This window comes from Rhinoderma darwinii, chromosome 1 (genome assembly GCF_050947455.1).
Source record: "Rhinoderma darwinii isolate aRhiDar2 chromosome 1, aRhiDar2.hap1, whole genome shotgun sequence".
Lineage (NCBI taxonomy): Eukaryota > Metazoa > Chordata > Amphibia > Anura > Rhinodermatidae > Rhinoderma > Rhinoderma darwinii.
The window spans coordinates 640,702,661-640,728,630 of NC_134687.1; positions in this window are offsets into that span (position 1 = coordinate 640,702,661).

Consider the following 25,970-nt stretch of genomic DNA (forward strand, 5'->3'; position numbering starts at 1 on the left):
TTTCTCAAACTAGAGACTCTAATGTACTTGTCTTGTTGCTCAGTTGTGCAGCGGGGCCTCCCACTTCTCTTTCTACTCTGGTTAGAGCCTGTTTGTGCTGTCCTCTGAAGGGAGTAGTACACACCGTTTTTTGAAATCTTCAGTTTCTTGCCCATTTCTCGCATGGAATAGCCTTAATTTCTAAGAACAACAATAGACTGTCAAGTTTCACATGAAAGCTCTCTTTTCCTAGACATTTTGAGAGTTTAATCGAACCCACAAATGTAATGCTCCAGATTCTCAACTAGCTCAAAGGAAGTTTCGTTTTACAGCTCCTCTAAAACAGCAAAACTGGTTACAGCGGTGCTAACATAATTGCACAGGGGTTTTCAAGTATTTTCTAATCATCCATTAGCTTTCTTACACAGTTAGCAAACACAATGTACCATTAGAACACTGGGGTGATGGTTGCTGGAAATGGGCCTCTATACACCTATGTAGATATTGCATTAAAAACCAGATATTTTCAGCTGGACTAGTCATTTAGCACATTAACAATGTATAGAGTGTATTTTTGATTAATTTAATGTTATCTTCATTGAAAAAAACTGTGCTTTTCTTGCAAAAATAAGGAAATTTCTAAGTGACCTTAAACTTTTGCACGGTAGTGTATATATAGTGTGTGTGTGTGTGTACGTACGTACGCACGTACGTATAGTGTGTGTGTATGTATATATAGTGTGTGTGTATGTGTATATGTATAGTGTGTGTGTGTATATATATATATATATATATATATATATTAGTGTGTATGTGTATATGTATAGTGTGTGTGTGTGTGTGTGTGTGTATATATATATATATATATATATATTAGTGTGTGTATGTATAGTGTGTGTGTATGTGTGTATATATATATATATATATATTTCTGCAGCAATGCCGCAGAGACTAGCAGAAATTCCGCTGCAGAAAGAAAGCACAATTTCCTGCGGTTTTTACTGGAGAAAATGGTGTGTATTTTACTGCGTTTTTCACAATGTTGCGGGATGGTGATGTCTCCTTTGAAAAACGCAGCAATTCAGTCCACTATCCGCAGCAGGAATTGACATGATGCGGCACGAAAAATACGCACCGCGGGACAACATTTCTGGTCGGAATTTTTACTCAGCGTCTGGATTAGATTTGATAAATCTCACTCGCTTTGCTGCTACTGTATTCTGCGTAGCAGCAGAGTAGATTAGATATGAACAATTCTCATGCATAAATGATAAGCGGAAAAATAATCTCAGAAATTAACCTGCAGTGCGTTTTTTTTTATTCCGCAGCATGTCAATTGTAATTGCGTAAATACTGCTTATTTGTTTCGGGTTTTCCCCATTTAATTCAATGGGGAGGTAAAACCCGCAACAGGTAGCAGATGTTATGTAAAAACACAATTTAGAAAAAATAAAAATCTTATACTTGCCCAGAATAGTGTTTCTTCGTCCAGGCCGGCCTCCTGGGATGACGTTTCACCCCATGTGACCGCTGCAGCCAATCACAGGCTGCAGCAGTCATATGGGATAAAATGTCATCCCAGGGCTGTAGTGTACCGACGCTGTGTAGCACTATATACAAGGGGGGGGGGGAGCGCTGTGTGGCACTATATATAAGGAAGGGAGCGCTGTTTGGCACTATATAAGGAAGGGAGTGCTGTGTGGCTCTATAGGGGTCTGTGTAATGCTATCTACAGGTGTGTGTGTGTGTGTGTGTGTGTGTGTGTGTGGCGCTATGTACAGGGGATGTGTGTGTGGCGCTATCTACAAGGGGATGTGTATGTGTGGCCTTATCTACAGGGGGATGTGTGTGTGGCGCTATCTACAGGGGGATGTGTGTGGTGCTATCTACAGGGGGATGTGTGTGGCACTATCTACACGTGTGTTTTGTGTGTGTGGCGCTTTGTACAGGGGGGTATGTATGTGGCGCTATCTACAGGGGGCACTGTGTATGTGGTGCTTTACTTTACATTGTGTAAAGGATTTGCCAGACCCAGCTTCTGTGTCAACGCCCGTGGTTAATCAGCCTGCATCTGTGCCTAGGTCTGCTAGAGTGACTCGTTCTGCTACCAATCAGGCTGGTAGGCTGAGGACTGGGAGAACCTATCACAGTCTGGCCAGACGGTCCTAGCTCCCGCCCTTGGTCTATTTATACCTTAATTTGCTGCTTGTCCTTTGCCTGTGAGTCTCTTGCTTCCTGGCTCTGCTGTTCCTGCTTTTCCTATTGACCTCTGCTTCATATTGACCCTGGCTTTACTGAGTACTCTTCTGCTCTGCGTTTGGCACGTACACTCCTGGTTTGACTCGGCTCGTTCACTACTCTTGTTGCTCACTGTGTTGCCCCATTTCCCTTAGCTTCTGTGTACCCTTGTCTGTTTGTTGTTCGTGCACATATTGAGCGTAGGGACCGTCGCCCAGTTGTACGCCGTCGCCTAGGACGGACCGTGCAAGTAGGCAGGGACTGAGTGGCTGGTAGATTAGGGCTCGCCTGTCTGTCTCCCTACCCCAACGTTACACATTGTGTGACACAATTAGGGTATGTTCACACGCAAACGCAAAATACGTCTGAAATTACGGAGCTGTTTTCAGGAGAAAACAGCTCTTGAATTTCAGACATAATTGCTCGTACTCGCGTTTTTCGCGGCGTCCATTACGGACGTAATTGGAGCTGTTTTTCAATGGAGTCAATGAAAAACAGCTCCAATTACGTCCAAGAAGTGTCCTGCACTTCTTTTGACGAGCTGTCTTTTTTATGCGCTGTCTTTTGACAGGACACGTAAAATGACAGGTCGTCGGCACAGTACATCGTAAAACCCATTGCAAGCAATGGGCAGATGTTTGCCGACGTATTGGAGCCGTGTTTTCAGGCGTAATTCAAGGTGTAAAATGCCTCCATTACGCCTGAAAAGAGGTCGTGTGAACATACCCTTATAGTCAGGGGCCCAGTGCATGGTGATATTATATTTAGGGGCTTCAGAAATGTGTCATGGCCGGAAAAAGTCGTCATGAGCACTGGATCGGATGGAGAAGAAAAGAGGAAAAAAAACTACTAGCATCTAAGACGTCGTCACCTGTGAGTCACTAGATATATAGAGAATCTCACCTCTCCTGACATGTTTATTATAGGAAATCTTTGTATTTCACAAAGTCTTTCTGCAGTCCAGGACTGATAGACAATTCCCCTTGTCAAGCGGATGTGTCCCTGCACAGCGTGATCCTGTCAGTATGTAGGGTCACAGCCCTGTGACAAGCGGAATCGTAACACTCATTTGTTAATGCTTGCCCAAAAAGGTAGTCTTAAAAATAGTAACGGCACGGCAGCGGTGCGGAAGAGGGGCCCAAGTTTGGGTAACAGCCCAGGGCCCATGGTCTACTTAATCCGCCACTGGGAGGGGGAACATATGTTTGACACTTATTCTATACGATCTGGTAATTGAAAATTACAGTTTTCACATATTTGATTAAAACAGTGAGCATTAGAACAAATACAAACTCGATAATAGGATGATGATACATAAATAAATAATGATTTGCCTGCTATCATAAAAACAGCTTCTATTAAATTAAATCTTTCATGTTTTTTTTGCAGTAAAATCATGTTTTTTGTTTCCTCTCGTTTAGACATATTGAAGTATATTTAAAAATTGATGCTTTGTGGTTTAACGGAAAAGCGTAATAATAAATCAATAGATAATAGCATAGCAGTTCGGATGCATGAAGTAGTAAACCTTATTGATAGAATTCATATATACATGTATTGTAGAGAGTGGTGTGCCACATCAGATGTGTTTATATTATAGCATTTTAGTTATATCTCATATTTAGCTAATGTCGGCACATTAATTATTAGAGGATTTCCAGCTGTCAAAGAATGCTCTTTTGGATGGTCAGGTTTTTTTTGTTGTGTCTTTTTTTTTTTTTTCAAGTAAAAAGCACATAATTCGTTCCTAGTGGTTGGAATGAAATGGAATGTGATGAAAACAACTTGTAATTCCGATGTTTTTGTAAGTAAATAGTAAAATCAACTTGTGAAAGAAGCCTTATGTTGGCAAGATCACATATTATGTTCCTCATAGTTATAATAAAACGAAAAAGGGTAAAAATTTTAATGAACACTGATAAAAATTTATCATTAAAATAAGAAAAAAATAAAAATAAAAAATAGTTAAAAAATAATAATAAAAGTGGTTATATGCACTGGCTACATGCATATATATGTATTGATAGGGAAAAGGAGAATGAGGGTATTTATGTGCTCTACCACATGAGATAAATGTATGTAGGACCCTTCTTGCGATGGGGTAGGGTGAATGGTTTCGATAAGGATATATCCGTTACAACCATTTCAAAAATGCCAACGGACTAAATGGGGATAACATTACAGAAGTGGCAGTCTAGTTATCCATCATGAGTGGTGTTTTCGATGGACTCGTTTAATCCATCCGGGGTCAGGCTATGGTATTTATAAATCCAGTAGGTCTCCCTGTTCTTCAGCTTGGAAAATCTATTATTCGCATTAATTGGGATCTGTTCTAAAGGTGTAATAGTTATCTCAAAGGCTCCACTGTGTTGCTGATTTAGGTGCCTAGATACACTATGTTTAAGAAAATTATTATGGGTATTAGATCTGTGTTTGTTTACTGTGGTTCTTAGCGGTTGTATGGTCCTACCTATGTATTGGAGGCCACATGTGCACGCCAACAAATAAACCACATAGTTGGAAGCACAATTCAAAAATTGTTTTATCTGGAACGTTTAATTTGTAATATTGCATGTGGAAGATATTTTCCTATGGCTTAATTATCACATCACTGACATCTCGTATTATTACATCTGTAGGAGCCAATTATTTTGAGGAGGAAGCTGATGGGGGTATTAGTATTTTTTCATCCTTTAATCTACTTGGTGCAATGATATTTTTAATGCTGCGTCCCTTTCTATATGTAAAGCCTGGCCTCTCCGGTATAGTTGTCTTTAGGACTGGATCACTGCGCAGAATGTTCCAATGTTTCTGTAGGATATTCCTGAGGGTTTTGTGTCCACTATTGTAGTCGGTAATAAAATTGTGTTTGCGCTTGTTTGTTAGTGTTTGATTTGGTGGTTGTTTAGTTTTAAGCAGCAGGGTTTGTTATGTAGTCATTAGGGATGACCGGTAGGCAGCTTCTACAATCTGTCTGGGGTACTTTTTTTCTTTGAACCTTTTCTTTAAAAGATTTGCTTGTTGACGGAAAATCTTATCTGAATTAGAGTTTTTCTTGATACTTTTAAATTGGCTATTGGGTATGTTAATTAGCCAAGGTTTATGATGGGCGCTTGAGAAGTCAATATAACTGTTGACATCTACATTTTTAAAATGAGTTGTAGTCCCTATCTTTCTCTAATGGATATTAATGGTTAAGTCTAGGTAATCAATTTCACAGTTGAAGAGATTCATCGTGAAGGACAGGCCACAATTATTTTTGTTTAATGATTCAACAAATTCTAATACTTCTCCCTCAGACCCATCCCATAGAAAGAATAGGTAATCTTTGTATCTTTTGTAGTAAATAATGTTCTTTTTATAGGCGTTATTTGAATAGATGTAGTCCGCCTCGAATTGACCCATATAAAGATTAGCATAAGTAGGGGAGAAGTGGCTCCCCATCGAAGTCCCCTGGGTTTATAGATAACGTTTTTTGGGTAAATGTGAATATGTTGTGACATAGGATGAATTCTATAATGAAATTGATTTCATTCTGTTTCATGGAGCCCTCATTTATTAATGTCTATTGTATTGCGCCTATGCCACAATTATGGGGGATGTTTGAGTAAAGTGCCGCGACGTCCAAGTTTAGTCATTTGCTTTCATCTGGAATGGTGAGTATGCTTAATTCCCTGAGGAGCTGGGTCGAGTCTTTCAGGTGTGAAGGCAGGGTTAAAACATATGGTTGTAGGTGGAGATTGATATATTGTGACAGGTTGAAGGTGAGAGAGTTTATGCCTGATATAATGGGGCGTCCTGGTGGGTTATTGATGTCTTTGTGAATTTTAGGGAGATGGTAAAAGAAAGGCATTTGGGCCTCCTTGATGACAGTAAAAATCCCTCTCTTTTTTTTAAATTTAGTAATCCCTCTTCATATGGCTTTGTTACCATTATGTTCAATTTGGCAGAAAATGCAGAACTGGGGTCTGCGGTAATTTAGTTTTTATTAGTCTTGATCAGAGAGGATTCTAGAGAAAGAAAAAGGAGGTAGATCCAGCGCTGATGAAAATATAAAAAGAAACTTTTTCCAAGTTTTAATTCTATTGGTTAAAATAAGGATCGATAGAAAAAATGATGGAGAGATAATGTCCTGTGTTGCCAAGATGATCGGTATGTAAAATTAATGGCCTACGCGTTTCGAACGCCGCTTGCGTTCTTAATCATGGCTTGTGGTTACTGAGTGCGAATGTAGAATTTATATATCCGGGGTGACATCTGTTTATTTGATTGCGTTTCAGGAGGCTTCCCCTATTGAAACGCAAGTGTCAGTCCGCTGCTGCCTGCCCTCATTCAATCATGGACTCGGGATACATCTGGTTGGTAAGTATTGTGATTTTTTATTTTCAAAAACTCCTGTTAATCATTGTTTTTTTCGCAAGGTGTACCTTGATTTTTCTAACTAATAGCTCATTCATATGTATATATAACATATGTTGAAGCTGATGGTGTCTTTTAGATGAATGTAGGAGCTGGTCTGTATATTAAGTTCGCTTGTATTTTGAAATCGCATATAGTCAGTGTAGTGTGTATGATGGCTAAATAGCAACAAAAGAAAAGTTAAAAAATAGAATTTTTATTAAAGGACAGTGTGTGTGGGAGGCTAAAAAGGCATATATATCTTTATTATGGTTTTTTATTTGTATTTGTTGATATAGATGACTGGTTAAAACAGAATTAAATATTGTTTAGGCAAAATGATAATATTCTTTTGGGAAAGAAAAAACCTTGGTTATCTTGACTATGTTGTTTTTGATTATGAAAATTTGTTTCATTGGATTATGTATCTTCCTTCATTTTTAGGATTGTATATGAACTAATGGTTAGATATTATGTGTAAGGGATTAGATTTTTCTGTGGTTATGAGATATGTTAAACGCATTATATGAGCAATCATAATTTGTTTTATTGTTGTGATTGATATTTAATAATTGAACATGAGTTCCTTTCTTAAATTCAGGCCGTGTGGTACTCTGGTATTTAGTCGGAAAATCCAATAGGCTTCCCTTTGGTACATTTTATGTTTTAAGTCTCCTCCTCTTTTGGATCTGCAAATTTTTTCAATTGCATAACAGATGAGCGTATTGGTTGTTCTTTTGTGGTGATGAATGAAATGCCTTGCTGCATTAGATATGTTGATAATATTAATATTTCTGATGTAGCTCAGGTGTTCGAGTATGCGAGTTTTTAATTTACGGCTAGTGCATCCGACATATTTTAACTTGCATTCAGTACATTCAATTATGTATATTATTGACTCTGTATTGCAATTTATGTAATTTTGTATGGTACATTTTTCAGAGTTTTTGGAGTTTTAAAAGGTTTTAGAAGTATGGGTGTATGAACATACTTTGCAGGGATGTTGTCCGCATTTATAGAAACCTTTATTTTCTAACCAAGTTGTTTTGGACTCTGTAGATGAAAAAAGAGATGGGGACAAGATGTTTCCTAGAGATGGAGCCTTCCTGGCTACTATGGTGCAACCCTCCTTCAAGATAGTCCTCAAGCTGTCGTCCTCCATTAGTATGGGTAAGTATTTATTGACAATCTGTTTTATCTGTTGGCTTCTGAGATGTAGGTACTCCTATCCTGAATCACTATTCCCCCTCCTTTATCGGCTGCCCTTATGACTATATCTCTAATGTTTTGAATATGCTTGAGGGCCTTTCTTTCTGCTTTGGTATGATTGTCCCTAGAAGTATTAATTTCTTAATGGTGGTGGATGTGACCATTTTGTTCAATTTTCTACTATCATATTACACATAAGGGACATGAAGGTCTCCAGGTAGTGCCCCCTACTGTGTGTTGGATAAAAGGAGGATGTGCGTTTCACTTCTACATGATGGTATCCTATTGTAGGGGAATGAAGGGGATCAGCTGTTTTGTTTATATTTTTCTGTAATAGAAAGCGTCTCTCTAGTGTGAGTTTACAGATAAAACGGTTTAAATCTAAAAATAGTCTAAAATCGTCAGGCCCGGAGGTTGGACAGAGTGATAACTCTTTTGATAATAAATCAATCTATTTTTGGTCCAGGATGTGTTTTGATAGATGAAATAGTTTGGTCACTTTGTGCTGTTCTGTTTGTTTTTCTATTATTTTACTTTGTTTTTCCTTGTTCTTATGATGTTTCTCTCCTTTTTTTATGTTTATGGGTGTGTTTCCCCCCCTCCTTTTTTTCCTCTACGGTGTCTTTTATTTGGTTTGGAGTCTGTCTGTTTTATTCGAGGGCTCAGGTATTGGACAATCGAGTTGGCAGGGATGATGGGTAGAATCAGTATTTCTAGTGGTGTTGGCGGTGCTATAGTAGTGTGGTCTATTTTCGGGGGAAGTCCTATAAAGACACGCTGGTGTTTAATGGGAGACTGCTTAGATTTGCTGGATCTAAATTGGATGGATCTAAATTAGAAGTGAGTGAAGGGTTAGTGGGGACTACTGATTCTTCATGTATGGTGAAGAGAGTCCTCCAAAAAGGAACCTACATTTACATTAGTTTTTCTGTTACTTTTCTCTGAATGATTGTATCCCATTGAGCTATCCAACGGGGGTGTGCCTCTGGTTTGCATAATCTCGGCATTAATGGAAGTGGGTGAGAATGGGGACTGGGTTGCTGCTTGGGTGGAAGTGAATTGGGGGCTCTGGTCCATTGTCAATTGTAGGATATTAGTGTTTGCCGTAAGGGCAGTGTTGTCTGGATTGTTATATGTTTTAGGACAAAGGTTTTACCGGATCACTCCCAAAGGGGATCGTATTTGGAGCTAGCTTGTGAAAGATGCTACTGTTATGGAAGGTTCTTCCCATTGGACGTTTAGGGTGGTCTTTGGTGGAATGGTTGGATCTATCAGGTAGTGAAGTTTTAGATACTGTGGTGTGTATCTTCTTTCCTAATAGCAGTGGTGCGTCTAGGGGCTGGGTTACGTTCAGATTGGGCTAATGGATGCGTTTTTGGTCTATATTTATTTCTTGCGTGTTTGGTTGATTTCTTTTTAATAGTGTCTCTCTCTATTTTTAAAAGTCTATTGGTGGTGGTTTTATTGAGAAAGTGAAAATCTCTTATGGGTATAGAATTGTTCTAGTTGTATAAGGGTGACGGTTATTTCAGGCGTTAGTTTGGCGCTGATCAGATTGCGTTTGACAATGATCCGCTCTATCATGCCTTTGGAAAATGACAACATATGGTTGTCCCAATCCTCTGAAAAAAGGGGGTCTTTAGGGAAGGGGCAAGCAAATGGCAAAAGGAGCTCTTTTGGGATCAAATTTTCATTCAAATACACAGACAACTAGCGTCCAAATTTTGGAAGATTTCTTCCTTGATTAGATCTTCAAGTTTTAAAAATAATGCAGTCATAGTTCAAGTGGTCTCAGGATCTGAGCACTCACTATTTGTGGTCTCTGGGATAATTTCAGGTCTTATGCGCCTGGTGTAGTGATCGATCGGTTGAGTGCGTAGGTTTAGTCGGTCCATGAAGTAATCCATGGTGTAGAATTTGGTGATCTCCGGGTTCGCCCTTATCCTCTGTGGGCCTCTGAAGGATGGAGACACTTTCTATTACAGAAAAATATAAATCAAGCAGCTAATCCCCATCATTCCTCTACAATAGGATGCCATCATGTAGAAGTGAAACCCACATCCTCCTTTTATCCAACACACAGTAGAGGGCACTACTTGGAGACCTTCATGTTCCTAGTGTCAAATGATAGCAGAAAATTGAACCAAACGGTCACATCCACCACCTTTAAGAAAATTAAGGGCAGCCGATACAGGGAATTAAGCATACTCACCATTCCCCATGAATGCAAATTACTAACCTTGGACGTCGCGGCACTTTACTCAAACATCCCCCATAATTGTGGCATAGGTGCAATACAAAAGACATTAACAAATGAGGGCTCCATGAAACAGAATCCAAATAAATTTAATTATAGAATCAATATAATTCATCCTATGTCACAACATATTCACATTTAACATAAAAATGTATCAACAAATGTATCAACAAACATGGGGACTGCGATGGGGAGCCGCTTCGCCCCTAGTTATGCTAACTTTTATATGGGACAATTCGAGGCGGACTACATCTATTCAAATAACGCCTATAAAAATAACATTATTTACTAGAAAAGATACATAGATGACCTATTCTTTCTATGGGATGGGTCTGAGGGAGAAGCATTTAGAATTTGTTGAATCATTAAATAAAAATAATTGTGGCCTGTCCTTCACAATGAATCTCTCCAACAGTGAGATTGACTATCTAGACTTAACCATTAATATACATCAGGGAAACATAGTGACTACAACTCACTTTAAAAATGTAGCTGTCAACCGTTATATTGACTTCTCAGGCGCCCATCACAAACCTTGGCTAGTTAACATACCCAATAACCAATTTAAAAGAATCAAGAAAAACTGTAATTCAGATAAGATTTTCCGCCAACAAGCAAATCTTTTAAAGAAAAGGTTCAAAGAAAAAAAGTACCCCAGACAGATTGTAGAAACTGCCTACCGGTCATCCCTAATAACTACATAACAAACCCTGCTGCTTAAAACTAAACAACCACAAGAAACATTGGAACATTCTGCGCAGTGATCCAGTCCTAAAGACAGCTATACCAGAGAGGCCAGGCTTTACATATAGAAAGGGACGCAGAATTAAAAATATCATTGCACCAAGCAGATTAATGGATGAAAAAAGACGAATACCCTCATCAGCTTTCCCCCCCCCAAAATAATTGGCTCCTACAGATGTAATAATACGAGATGTCAGTGCTGTGACCATATAAGCCATAGGAAAACATCTTCCACATGCAATATTACAAATGAAACGTTCCCCATAAAACAAGTTTTGAATTGTGCTTCCAAATATGTGGTCTATTTTTTGGAGCGCACATATGGCATACAATACATGGGTAGGACCATACAACCGCTAAGAACCAGAGTGAACAAACACAGATCTAATACCCATAATAATTTTCTTAACTGCTTCCCGACTGCCCACAGTAAATTCATGTCGGTACTTGCTGGGCTTTGTGCAGCGCCAACGTGAATTCACGGTGAGTGTTAAAAGCGCAATCCGGGTGTCTCAGAGTAGCGCTGACACCCAGATCGCGCTGTTAACCCCTGCCTCTGGTCCCGGAGACGTGATTGGGACCTAATTGGTTCAGGTCCCGATCATGTGATCGCAGGGAAAGTTTGTTGTAGCAACTAACTGGAAAGTTTGTTACTGTAACTAACTGGAAAGTTTGTTACTGTAACTAACTGGAAAGTTTGTTGCTACAACAAACTTTCCCGGGGACCGATTGCGGGTGCTGCAGTCGGTTGTATGGCAAAACCGGAGGCCATACAACAGCCTCCGGGTCTGCCATGCATGGCAGCCTATGAGGACCAGCCGGAGGCTTGTCCTCATAGGCTTCCTGTCAGTGTGACTCTAAGGGTATGTGCACACGGTAGCAGGCTTTTACGTCTGAAATGACAGACTGTTTTCAGGAGAAAACAGCTGCCTTGTTTCAGACGTAAAAGCAGCTCCTCGCATTTTGCGAGGCTTCTCTGACAGCCGTAAATTTTGAGCTGTGCTTCATTGAGTTCAATGAAGAACGGCTCAAATTACATCTGAAAGAAGTGCCCTGCACTTCTTTTGACGAGGCTGTATTTTTACGCGTCGTCGTTTGACAGCTGTCAAACGACGACGCGTAAATGACAGGTTGTCTGCACAATACGTCGGCAAACCCATTCAAATGAATGGGCAGATGTTTGCCGACGTATTGTAGCCCTATTTTCAGACGTAAAACGAGGCATAATACGCCTCGTTTACGTCTGAAAATAGGTCATGTGAACCCAGCCTAAGTGTCACACTGACAGTTTATAATACATTACAGTCTTTTATTATAGGAAAAAAAGAAATGTTAAAGTACACATATTTAGTATCACCCCGTTCGTAATGACCCAAACTATAAAACTATAATATTATTTTTCCCGCATGGTGAATATCGCAAAAAAAATTATTGAAAAACAATGTCAGAATCACTATTTGTTTGGTCATCACCCCTCCAAAAATATAGAATAAAAAGTTATCAAAAAGTCGCATGTACCCCAAAATAGTACCAATAAAAACTACAACCCGTCCCGCAAAAAACAAGCCCTTACACAGCTTTTTTGACTGAAAAATAAAAAAGTTACGGCTCTCAGAATATGGTGACACAAAAAATTATTTTATCAAAGTGATTTTATTGCGCAAACGCCACAAAACATAAAAAACTATATACATATGGTATCGCCGTAATCGTATCGACCCGCAGAATAAAGTAAAATGTAATTTATAGCGCACAGTGAACACTTTAAAAAAAAAAAGACTAAAAACATTGTCAGAATTTAATGTTTCTTTTGTCACTTTGCTTGCCAAAAAAATCTAATAAAAAGTGATAAAAAAAAATCACATGTACCCTAAAATGGTACCAATGAAAACTACAGATTGTTACGCAACAAATAAGCCCTCACACAGCTCCTGTGTAAAAAAAAATAAAGTTCTGGCTCTCAGAATATAGTGACAGAAATTGTGCAGAGTGTCCAAAAGCAAATAAGATCGGGCACCATTTATCAGTGCGACACTGGCCACATATCTATGAATTTATTATTTATTCACCACATGATTATACCCTCTTATTATGTCCTGATGTACTCTGCACAGCTTACATATACCCACACATTATAAACTGAAATACCAACAAAACCCCAAACAGAACTATTACCAAGCAAAATCTGCGCTCCAAAAGCCGAATGGCGCTCCCTCCATTCTGAGCCCTACAGCGTGCCCAAACACCAGGCTTACGTCCACATATATGACATTTTATATCCGGGAGAACCCGCTCAACATTGTATGAGGTATTTGTCTTCAGTGGCACAAACTGGGCACAACATATTGTGCATTAAAATGACATATCAGTGAAACATTTTAATTTTCACTTTACACCATACGCTGCACATTAACGCCTTCGCGCACCACGACTTAATAGCATGTCGTGGTGCGGGGGGTTATATATGGAGGAGGCTCATGCGCTGCGCCCGCTCCATATTCTGCAGGTGTCAGCTGTGTATTACAGCTGACACCTGGGACTAACGGACAGGAGCTGTTTTGTTTTTTTAACAAACAGTTTTTACTTTATAAGAGTAGTAAAATATAAAAAAAACAGTATAAATTTGGTATCACCGTAATCGTATTAAGTCTCAGAAAAAATTTAAGTTGTTTTTACCGCACGGTGAAAGACGTAAAAACTAAACCCAAAAGACAATGCAGGAATCGCAGCTTTTTCCAATTTCAGCCTGCAAAGAATTTTATTTTCCATTTCCCAGTACATTAAATGGTGTCACTAGAAACTACAACTCCTCCCGCAAAAAATAAGCCCTCACACCACTCTACTGATGGAAAAATAAAAAAGTTATGGCTCTTGGAAAGCGGGGAAGGAAAAACTAAAATGTAAAAGCAAAAAAATGGATCAGTCCTGAAAGGGTTAATTAGTTTCTACTGAAAAAGCATTTATGACCACGTGGGGTATTGTTGTACTTGGGAGAAATTGCTTTACAAATGTTGGGGTGCTTTTTCTCCTTTATCCTTTATGAAAATGAAAAAATTCAACATTTTTGTGGAAAAAATGTTGATATTCATTTTCACGGCCTAATTCTAATAAATTCTGCAAAAGACCTGTAGGGTCTAAATGCTCACTATACCCCTAGATAGATTCCTTAAGGGGTGTAGTTTCCCAAATGGGGTCAGTTTTGGGGTGTTTCCACTGTTTTAGTACCTCAGGGGCTTTGCAAATGCAACATGACACCCAAAAACTATTCCAGCTAAATTTGAGCTCCAAAAGCCAAATCTTGTTCTTTCCCTTCTGAGTCCTGCCGTGTGTTCAAACAGCAGTTTATTACCACATATGGCATATTGCTGTAATCAGGACAAGTTGCTTTACAAATTTTGGGGTGCTTTTTCTCCTTTATTCATTGTAAAAATTAAACTTTTCTATGTTTTTTCAGAATAAAGTAGATTTTCATTTTTACGGTCTTATTCCACTATATTCAGCAAAAAAAACTGTGGGGGTCAAAATGCTAACTATACCCCTAGAAAAATTCCTTGAAGGGTGTAGTCTCCAAAATGGGGTCACTTTTGGGGGGTTTCCACTGTTTTGGTCCCTCCAGGGTGTTGCAAACGCGACATGGCACTAAAAACTATTCCATCAAAATCTGCGCTCCAAAATCCAAATGGCGCTCCTTCCCTTCTGAGCTCTGCTGTGGGTCTAAACAGCAGTTTAGTACCACATATGGGGTATTGCCGTAATCGGGAGAAGTAGCTTTACAAGTTTTTTGGTAGTTTTTCAGTTTCACAAACAAACTCCATTAAATATAGCAAAAGATCTGTGGGGGCAAGATGCTAACTATACCCCTAGATAAATTCCTTGAGGTGTGTAGTTTCCAAAACCGTGTCACTTTTGATGGATTTCCACTGTCTTGGCCCCACAAGACCTCTTCAAACCTGACATGGTGCCTAAAATATATTCTAAAAATAGGAGGCCCCAAAATCCACTAGGTGCTCCTTTGCTTCTGAGACCTGTGTTTCAGTCCATTACCACACTAGAGCCACATGTGGGATATTTCTAAAAAAATAACTGCAGAATATGGGCAATAAATATTGAGTTGCGTTTCCCTGGTAAAACTTTCTGTGTTACAGAAGAAAATGTATTACAAATGAATTTCATCAAAAAATATAAAATTTGTAAATCTACCATCTGCTTGGCTTTAATTCCTGTGAAACGCCTAAAGGTTTTAAGAAACTTTCTGAATGTTGTTTTTAAAATTTTGAGGGGTACAGTTTTTAATATGGGGGTGATTTATGGGGTCTATCTAGTACATAAGGCCCTCAAAGCCACTTCAGAACTGAACTGATCCTTGAAAAATAGCCTTTTGAAATTTTCTTGAAAATGTGAGAAATTGCTGCTAAAGTTCTAAGCCTGGTAACGTCCTAGAAAAATAAAATAATGTTCAAAAAACAATGCAAATATAAAGTAGACATATGGAATATGTGAAATAGTAACTATTTTGTGTGGTATTACTACCTGTTTTACAAGCAGATACATTTAAAATGAGAAAAATCATAATATTTGCACATTTTAGTTCAATTTTGGTGTTTTTCACAAATAAGCAATGAATTTATTGACCAAATTTTTCCTCTAGCATAAAGTACAATATGTCAGGAGAAAACAATCTCAGAATCGCATTGATGAATAGGCAAAAGCATTCCAGAGTTATTACCACATAAATTGACACATATCAGATTTGAAAAAATGGGGCTGGTCCTGAGGGCCAAAATGAGCTCGGTCCTGAAAGGGTTAAACATAGTGTATCTAGGCACCTAAATCAGCAACACAGTGGAGCCTTTGAGATAACTATTACACCTGTAGAACAGATCCCAATTAATGTGAATAATAGATTTTCCAAGCTAAAGAACAGGGAGGCCTACTGGATTTATAAATACCATAGCCTGACCCCGGATGGATTAAACGAGTCCATCGAAAACACCACCCATGATGGATAACTAGACTGCCACTTCTGTAATGTCATCCCCATTTAGTCCGTTGGCATTTTTTAAATGGTTGTAACGGATAAATCCTTATCGTGACACCGGATTTTAACCATTCATCCTACCCAATCGCAAGGCGGGTCCTACATACATTTACCTCATGTGGCACATAAATACCCTCATTCTCCTTTTCCCTATCAATACATATATATGCATGTAGCCAGTGCATATAACCACTTTTATTATTTTTTTTAACTATTTTTTATTTTTGTTTTTCTTATTTTATTAATTATAATTTTTTTTCATTGTTCATTACTATTTTTACCCTTTTTTGTTTTATTATAACTATAAGGAACATAATATGCGATCTTGCCAAAATAAGTCTTCTTTCACACGTTGATTTTTCTATTTACTTACAAAAACCTCGGAATTACAACAAGTTTTCATCACTGTAAAGGATTTGCGTGACACAGCTTCTGTGTCGACGCCTGTGGTTAATCAGCCTGCATCTGTTCTTAGGTCTTCTAGAGTGACTGGATCTGCTACCACTCAGGCTGGTAGGCTGAGGAGTGGGAGAACCTATCACAGCCTGGCCAGACTGTTCTAGCTCCCGCCCTTGGTCTATTTATACCTTCATTTGCTGCTTGTCCTTTGCCTGTGATTCTCTGGTTTCCTGGCTCTGCTGTTCCTGCTATTACCATTGACCTCTGTTTCATATTGACCCTGGCTTGACTGACTATTCTCCTGCTCTGCTTTTGCTACCACGTACTCTCCTGGTTTGACTCACTCGTCCACTACTCTTGTTGCTTACCGTGTTGCCGTGGGCAACTGGCCCACTTCCCTTTGCTTCTGTGTACCCTTGTTTTGTCTGTCGTGCACATATTGAGCGTAGGGACCGTCGCCCAGTTGTAAGCCGTCGCCTAGGACGGGCCGTGCAAGTAGGCAGGGACTGAGTGGCAGGTAGATTAGGGCTCACCTGTCCGTCTCCCTACCCCGACATTACATAATCACAGGCCCATATACCTTTTCTACCCTGGTCCCTGACACAACTATGGATCCCCTTGAGGCCCTGGCTCAGCAAATGCAGGATCTCTCCCTACAGGTCCAAGAACTGGCTCACAGGTGCAACCAGCGTGATTCTACCCATGTAGTGCCCTCCACCTCACCTCTTGAACCCCACCTCAAGTTGCTTGACCGGTTCTCATGGGACCGGAAGACTTTTTTCTCCTTTCGGGAGAGTTGTAGGCTCTATTTCCGTTTAAGGCCCCACTCCTCAGGTTCTGAGAGCCAGCGAGTGGGTATAATTATGTCCCGGCTCCAGGACGGCCCCCAGGAATGGGCCTTCTTCTTGGATCCTGACGCCCCTGAACTTTCTTCTGTTGACCTTTTTTTTTCTGCTCTCGGGCTCATCTATGACGAGACTGACTAGACTGCCTTTGCCGAGAGTCAGCTGGTGACCTTACGTCAGGGTAAGCGATCCGTTGAGGAGTACTGTTCTGACTTTAGGAAGTCGTGTGTAGCTTCTCGGTGGAATGACCCTGCCTTGAGGTGCCAGTTTAGATTGGGTCTGTCGAACGCCCTGAAAGACCTGTTAGGTAGCTATCCCTCTTCTGACTCTCTAGATCAGGTTATAGCTTTAGCGGTACGTCTTGACCGATGTCTCAGGGAAAGACGACTTGAACGTTTTTGTGCCTTCTCCTCTGGCTCCCCTATGATGGCTCCCGAGGTTCTGTTGCTTCGTTTTTCCACGGAAAACTCGGATGAACCAATGCAACTCGGGGCCTCCGTGTCTCCCCAACAATGTAGAGAGTTCCGCAGGAAAAATGGTCTCTGCTTCTACTGTGGGGATGACAAGCATCAACTGAACGACTGTCCTAGGCGTAAGAATAAGCAGCCGGAAAACTTCCGCGCCTAAGTGACCATCAGGGAGGTCGCTTGGGCGCACAGGTATTTCCCGTAAATATGAAACCTAATAAGATCTAGCTTCCCTTTCAGGTCTCTTTTTATGGTAGGTCTGCCACTGGCAGTGCCTTCGTGGATTCAGGGTCTTCTGCTAATATTATGTCTGTGGAATTTGCTATGTCTCTAGCTATGCCATTGATTGATTTGCCGAAACCTGTCCCGGTAGTGGGTATCGACTCCACTCCATTTGCTAATGGTTATTTTACGCAGCATACCCCTGTTTTTGAACTCCTTGTTGGCTCCATTCATTTGGAGCAGTGTTCTGTGTTGGTTACAGGGTTCGGATAGCACTAGGTAATGGTGTGGGTGCATGAGTAGGGGCCAAACCCGATCCAGTAAAGAAACGAAGTACTATGCACACCAATATGGAATTATTTATCCAAGTAATTAATTTATTTATTTGTAGCCAGTGACAGTGCGTGCGACATTTCGGTCAAAACATTGACCTTCCTCAGGTACTTTAGTCAATGCTGGTCCTGCATGGCTGGCGCTGTAAGATTGGCGGGTAACCGCCGTGTGAGGCGCTTAAAGTGCCTGAGGAAGGTCAATGTTTTGACCGAAACGTCGCACGCACTGTCACTGGCTACAAATAAATTAATTAATTACTTGGATAAATAATTCCATATTGGTGTGCATAGTACTTTGTTTCTTTAGTGTTCTGTGTTGGTGATGCAGGGTTTTATCGTCCGATTTGGTTTTAGGCTTTCCCTGGTTGCAGAGGCATAATCCCACGTTTAACTGGAATACTGGGGATTTTACTAAATTGGGTAATGAATGCATGACGTCCTGTTTTTCTATTAATTTGATTTCTCTCGAGGAGGTGAACACTCTACCTGAGTTTATTCAGGACTTCAGAGGCTTTTTTTAGAAAAAACATCAGCGAAGAGTTACCTCCTCATAGAGAGTACGATTGCGCTATCCATTTGGTACAAGGAGCTAAGCTCCCTAAAGGTAGGATATTTAATCTCTCTTGTCCCGAATGTGAAGCCATGAGAGAATATATCCAGGAAAGCCTGGCCTAGGGTTACATTCGCCCCTCTACTTCTCCGGTAGGTGCTGGCTTCTTCTTCGTAGGGAAGAAGGATGGTGGTCTTAGGCCGTGCATCGATTACCGAAACTTGAATAAGGTCACTGTAAGGAACCAATATCCCCTTCCTTTGATTCCTGATCTCTTCAATCAGGTTCAGGGGGCCCAATGGTTCTCTAAGTTTGATCTTCTGATCACTGAAGGCTTATAACCTTATCCGAATCAGAGAAGGGGATGAGTGGAAGACTGCGATTAACATGCCCGACGGTCATTTCGAATACCTCGTCATGCCCTTTGGGTTGTGTAATGCTCCCGTGGTCTTACAGAATTTCATAAATGAGATTTTAAGAGACTACCTGGGGGTATTTCTTGAAGTGTACCTTGATGATATACTTGTGTTTTCCAAGGACTGGTTCTCCCACATTGAGCATGGCAGGAAGGTGCTCCAGGCCCTTCGGAAAAACAAACTCTTTGCTAAATCCGAAAAATGTGTGTTTGGTGTGCAGGAGATACCATTTTTGGGTCAAATCCTCACTTCTAACAAATTCCGCATGGACCCTGCCAAGGTTCAGGCTGTGGCTGAATGGGTCCAACCTGCCTCACTGAAGGCTTTACAGTGCTTCCTGGGGTTTGCTAATTATTACAGGAGATTTATTGCTAACGTCTCGGTCATCGCAAAGCCTCTTACGGACCTTACTCGCAAAGGTGCTTAACTCCTCCACTGGCCTCCGGAGGCGGTCCAGGCTTTTGAGATCCTTAAGAGGTGCTTTATCTCTGCCCCAGTGCTGATTCAGCCTAACCAAATGGAGCCATTCATCGTGGAGGTTAACGCCTTCGAGGTGGGAGTGGGTGCTGTCTTGTCCCAGGGTATTAGGTCTCTCACCCATTTCCGTCCCTGTGCCTACTTCTCCAGGAAGTTCTCCCCCACTGAGAGTAACTATGACGTTGGCAACCGCGAACTCTTAGCCATTAAATGGGCATTTGAAGAGTGGCGCCACTTTCTTCCGGGGGCTAGGCACCAGGTAACGGACCTTACCGACCACAAGAATCTGGTTTTCCTAGAGTCTGCCCGGAGGCTAAACCAGAGACAAGCTCGATGGGCGTTGTTTTTTACTAGATTCAACTTTGTGGTCACCTATATGTGGGTCAAAAAATATTAAAGCTGATGCACTGTCGCGTAGCTTCATGGCCAGCCCTCCTCCGGAGGAGGATCCTGCTTGTGTTTTGCCCCCAGGTATAATCATATCCTCTGTTGATTCTGACTTAGTCTCCGAAATTGCGGCTAATCAAGGTTCAGCTCCCGAGAACCTTCCTGAGAACAGGCTGTTTGTTCCCCTGCAATTCCGATTAAGGGTACTCAGTGCAGAGTCATGATTCTCCCTATCTGGCCATCCAGGCATCCTGGGTACCAAGCACCTCATTTCCAGAACCTATTGGTGGCCTGGGTTGCTTAAAGACGTTAAGGCTTATGTCGCCGCTTGTGAAATTTGTGCTAGGTCCAAGACTCCCAGGTCCCGACCAGCGGGCTTACTATGTTCTTTGCCCATTCCCCAGAGACCTTGGACCCATATCGCCATGGATTTTATCACCGATCTGCCTCCATCCCAAGGCAAGTCGCTGGTGTGGGTTGTAGTAGACCGCTTCAGTAAGATGTGTCACTTTGTGCCCCTCAAGAAACTACTCAATGCAAAGACGTTAGCTACTTTGTTTGTCAAACACATCCTGCGTCTCCATGGGGTTCCTGTCAATATTGTTTCTGACAGAGGGGAACAATTTGTTTCATTGTTTTGGAGAGCTTTTTGTAAGAAGTTGGAGATTGATCTGTCCTTCTCCTCGGCCTTCCATCCTGAAACTAATGGCCAAACTGAGAGGACTAATCAGTCTTTAGAGCAATATTTAAGGTGACTTAAAGATGATTGGGTCTCCGTCATTCCCCTCGCCGAATTTTCCCTTAATAACCGGGTCAGTAACTCATCAGGGGTCTCCCCCTTTTTCTGTAATTTTGGGTTTAATCCACGGTTCTCCTCCGTTTCACCTGGTGGTTCCAACAATCCTGAGGTAGATGTCGTTCATAGGGAACTGTGCACAGTCTGGGCCCAGGTTCAGAAGAACCTTGAGGCGTCCCAGAACATACAAAAGACTCAGGCAGATAAAAGACGTTCTACTAACCCCTTGTTTGTGGTCGGGGATCTGGTGTGGCTGTCTTAAAAAAATGTGCACCTTAAAGTTCCATCCAAAAAAATTTGCTCCCCGGTATATAGGTCCGTACAAGGTCATTGAGGTCCTTAACCCTGTCTCCTTCCGGCTGGTGTTACCCCCGTCTTTTCAAATACACAACGTGTTCCATGCTTCCCTCCTGAAACGCTGCTCCCCGTCCTTGGCTACCTCAAGGAAACCTTCGGTCCCTGTTCTCACCCCTGAAGGGGTAGAATTCGAGGTGGCCAAGATTGTGGACAGCAGGATGGTCTAAGGCTCCCTCCAGTACTTGGTCCATTGGAGAGGATACGGGCCCGAGGAGAGCACTTGGGTACCCGCCCGGGATGTTCACGCCGGGTTATTGCTCAGGAAGTTCCATCTTCGGTTCCCCAACAAGCCAGGTCCACCTAGGAAGGGTCCAGTGGCCCCTCATAAAAGGGGCGGGTACTGTAAAGGATTTGCCTGAGACCGCTTCTGTGTCGACGCCCGTGGTTAATCAGCCTGCGTCTGCTAGAGTGACTCGATCTGCTACCACTCAGGCTGGTAGGCTGAGGAGTGGGAGAACCTATCACAGCCTGGCCAGACGGTTCTAGCTCCCGCCCTTGGTCTATTTATACCTTCATTTGCTGCTTGTCCTTTGCCTGTGATTCTCTTGTTTCCTGGCTCTGCTGTTCCTGCTATTACCATTGACCTCTGCTTCATATTGACCCTGGCTTGACTGACTATTCTCCTGCTCTGCTTTGGCTACCACGTACTCTCATGGTTTAACTCGGCTCGTCCACTACTCTTGTTGCTCACGGTGTTGCCGTGGGCAACTGCCCCACTTCCCTTTGCTTCTGTGTACCCTTGTCTTGTTTTGAAGGAATAAAGGAAAATACGGGTGCTTTCCATCCGCTACCGATCGGGTTGATCATCCATAATATGTACAATCCAATTTCCTCAAGGATAAAGATGTCATCAGTGGTAAAAAGGATTTTAAGCCAAGAGTGATTGTCTACCTCTGTCAACTGGCTCCAACTGCTCACTAACTCCAACTCCAGGTAGTCTGGTAGTCTGGTGACTCTCTTGTCCATGTCAGTTTGGTGGACACCCGAAAACTGTAAAACAAGCAGATGGGAGTGGTCTGCATACATGGAGATACAAAAGATTATCCCACTGCTGTGGTGTCTTTTGAAACTCCATGTGGAAATGTAACCCATGAAGTAGGGGTTGTAAAAACATTAATGCATAATATAATTGTGGGATGTGACTTTCCTTTGTTTTGGCAAATGTGGGAAAGGATTGAAAAATGTTTGACCAATATAAATGTGAATGTGGTTGACGCTATCCCAGTGGGAGAGCCTGACAATGGGCAAGCAGTAGGGGTGGCCCTGGGTGAAATGGAGAGTTCTCCCTTAGAGGTTTTTTTCAGGAGATGTTGAGGTAGACCCTGCTGAAATCGGTCTCCCTGACTTGCCAGTCTCCAGAGATAACTTTTGCCACTGCTCAACTCAGAGATCCTACATTAACCCATGCCAGGGAAAATGTAAAAGTTATTAATGGGCTACCCCAAGACTCCGGGGCTGAGAAAATATTTCCCCATTTTGCCATGGAAAGGGACCTACTATATAGTCAGTAAAGTAGGGGGCCAAGTGGTGGAACAATTGGTAGTGCCTAAGACTCCTCGCCAAATTGTGTTATATCTAGCTCACTCACATGTGCTAGGGGGACATCTGGCCTATGACAAAACAAAAGACCGTATCTTGCAAAGGTTTTATTGGCCAGGGGTACATGAAGAGGTAAAAATATATTGTGAATCCTGCCCACAGTGTCAATTACACAATCCTGTAGCAAATTTTAGGAGCCCTCTCGTGCCTCTACCGATTTATTGAAACCCCCTTTGAGAGGATTGCAATGGATCTGGTAATGGAAATGAGCCTTTATTAGACAACTGGGAGGGAGGTAACACCAGCGATTCTCCTGAGGTGGAGCTATCTCACAGCCTCTGACACTGTCTAATCGGCATGAAGTTGCTTCACAGTGTAAATGACTAAAGCTGGAGGGAAGGGGGGTCACTTCAAACAGCCATATCTCGGGCTGGGGACCACCTAGAATTGTGCATATGGTGGCATATGGAAGAGGAAATTCTAGTCTTTCATCTGACACCAGGACCGCAGCTGTGTCTCAACCCGAGATATCATCGTCAGTTAAACACAAGCGGTTATAGAAGCTGTATTCTATATGATCACGTTGTGTTGCTGGGACAGGAAGGGGGAGAAGATGTATGGTGGTTGGACAGCGTCATACAGAAAACATTGCACTGCCCAGAGTCAAAAGAAAGAGTCACCTCCTATTTGGCAATTAAATCCCTGCTGATCACTATGTACTACAGTAGAGATTACTTTTGTAAACATGAGAAAAACAGAGTCTATAGCCAATATATTCCAAAAGTATCAATACAAAACTTTATTAAATATACACAATGAACAAACATTTAAAAAACGGTATAAGAGTAGGAGAACTCAATCACAGAATGACATAGAGACAAGTCAGGAAAGCCAAGGTAAGTATAATAAACCTATAAAGTATGGGTTTGGGGTAGGACTAACATCAGTATAACATAAAACTAGTTAGGTTTGTTTGCATACATAGATGCTGTTTACAGGACATAAATGGTCCCAAGAACAGACATCAAGAGATGAAGGTAGTGGGTCTGAACAAGACCCTATGTGAAAGATTACTGCGGTGGTCTTACCCATAAAGAGTCCTTGGGCTGAGTCCTGGTGGTCACTGTGTGCGCCCCTAGAGATTAAAGTAGAGATTACTTTACCTAAGCTTCCCGCCAACACTTTGGCGAAAAGTTTAGCATCCGTGTTCAACAAGGAAATAGGTCTGTAAGATTCCATTCTTTCCGGGCATTTACCTGGTTTCAATATCAAAGCTATATTAGCTTCTACCATTGAACTTGGCAATCTGCCCTCTACCACTGCCGAACTCAATGTTTTTAACAGGGCTGGTAATAGTTCTTCCCCAAATGTTCTATACAGTTCAAATGGGAAACCATCCAAACCTGGAGCTGTATTTCCTTTAACACTAGTCAATGCATCTCTTAATTCTTCCAGGGAGATTGGTCGATCCAACTCATCTTTCTGAATATCAGACAAGGGGGAAAAATACATTGAATCTAGAAAGAACTCCAATTGTTCTTCATTATACTTTTTTCCTGAGCAATACAATTCTGAATAATAATTCAAGAATTCTAATCTAATTTCATAATCTTGCTTAATCATGTTCCCTCTTTTATCAAGAATTGCCAAAATATTAATCTTCTGAATTTGATTTTTAATGATACTCATTAATAGTTTATTTGGTGTTCCTGATTCACAGAAATTTTTCTGCCCCAAGAAAAATAATATTATTATTTTGTGCTTTCTCGATTAACCAGGCCTTATATTTTTCTTGGGCTTGAAGCCACAACTTTAAACTATCTTCCGTAGGGGTTTCAAAGTAATTTGCCTCTAACAAATTTGCACTTAGTTCTTTTCCCTGCTCAATCTTATTATATTCTGTTTTTAATCTTATAATTCTTTCAAAAAGGATACCCCTTATACAGGCTTTTTTTTTTTTTGGAACATTAGTTTTTATTGAATTTTTGTCATACATAATAACAACACTCATTGGACCTTAACAAGGGCCCACAACAGCAGTGCTTTATAACGTTAGATACATAGCGGGATACAACGAATTGGAAGAGCACCAACATAACATTGAACACAAAATCAACATTGCTGTATCACAAATTCCCATTATAAAGAAATTCTCCAAATTTTATTACATATAATATCGAGAGTCTCTCCAACTTCTCCAATTTTCCAAACTTTTCTCATGACTAGAAGGATTTTGTAATAGTATAGTCTCATGTTTACATGTATTATTTAATCTACTAATTACTTCTGACACTGAGGGCGGTATATTAGATTTCCATGCTTTAGCAATGGATAGCCTGGTTGCAATTAATATGTGATGAGTCACCACTCGAACTTCCTGGGGAATGTCCCCCAACCCAATATCCAGTACTGCCAACTCTGGTTTGAAAGGAATATCTTTTTCAATAATCTCTTTAATCAGTTTATAAACTTCTTTCCATAAGCCTTTAATCGTCGAACAATACCACCACATATGTAAAGTAGATCCTAAAGATCCACAACCTCTCCAGCAGCTTTTAGACGCTTCATAGAAAAAGTGTGCGGATCTAGATGGAGTCAGATACTATCTAAGGTGAATTTTCCGTGTGAGTTCCACATGGTTAATACATCTAGAATGCCGCAAGATCCACCCCGAAGCTTTCTCCCAATCTATCACAGAGAATTCCTTTCCCAACTCCTGCTCCCATCTTAACATGCTAGAGGATTTCTTTGCATCTGTACTGTTCAGGAGAAGATCATAGCTACATGAGAGTCCTTTATCATGCCCTTGCCACTGAAACATAAACTTGTGGAATGTCGACAAGTGATTCGGCCTAGTGGGAATCTCTAACAACTGCAGCCAGTGTCGAATTTGCAGAAATTGGTAAAATAAGGTATGAGGAATGTCAAACATGGATTGTAAACTCTCAAATGATCTCATTGTAACTCCATCATATAGATCAGATAGATTCAACACCCCTGCCCTTTTCCAAGGGATTCCAGATATCTGTGGGACAAAAAGTTGCACTATTTGAAGTGGAATATGTTCCAGACTTAAGTGTATCCATTTGTTTCTACATATGTACTGTTTCCACACCTGCATCGAGTCTAAAGTAGTTTGTAAGGACACTTTGGGTAGGCTAGCCCCTACATATGATGCGGCCATCATACTATTCAAGGACGACTGAGAGAGCAGATCTCCTTCCAGCTGGGCCCATAAATTAGTGACTGGAGATCTCCATAGTGAGCGTAGTTGATCCATAATAGCAGCTATATTATAAGCGACCACGTCTGGGACCCCC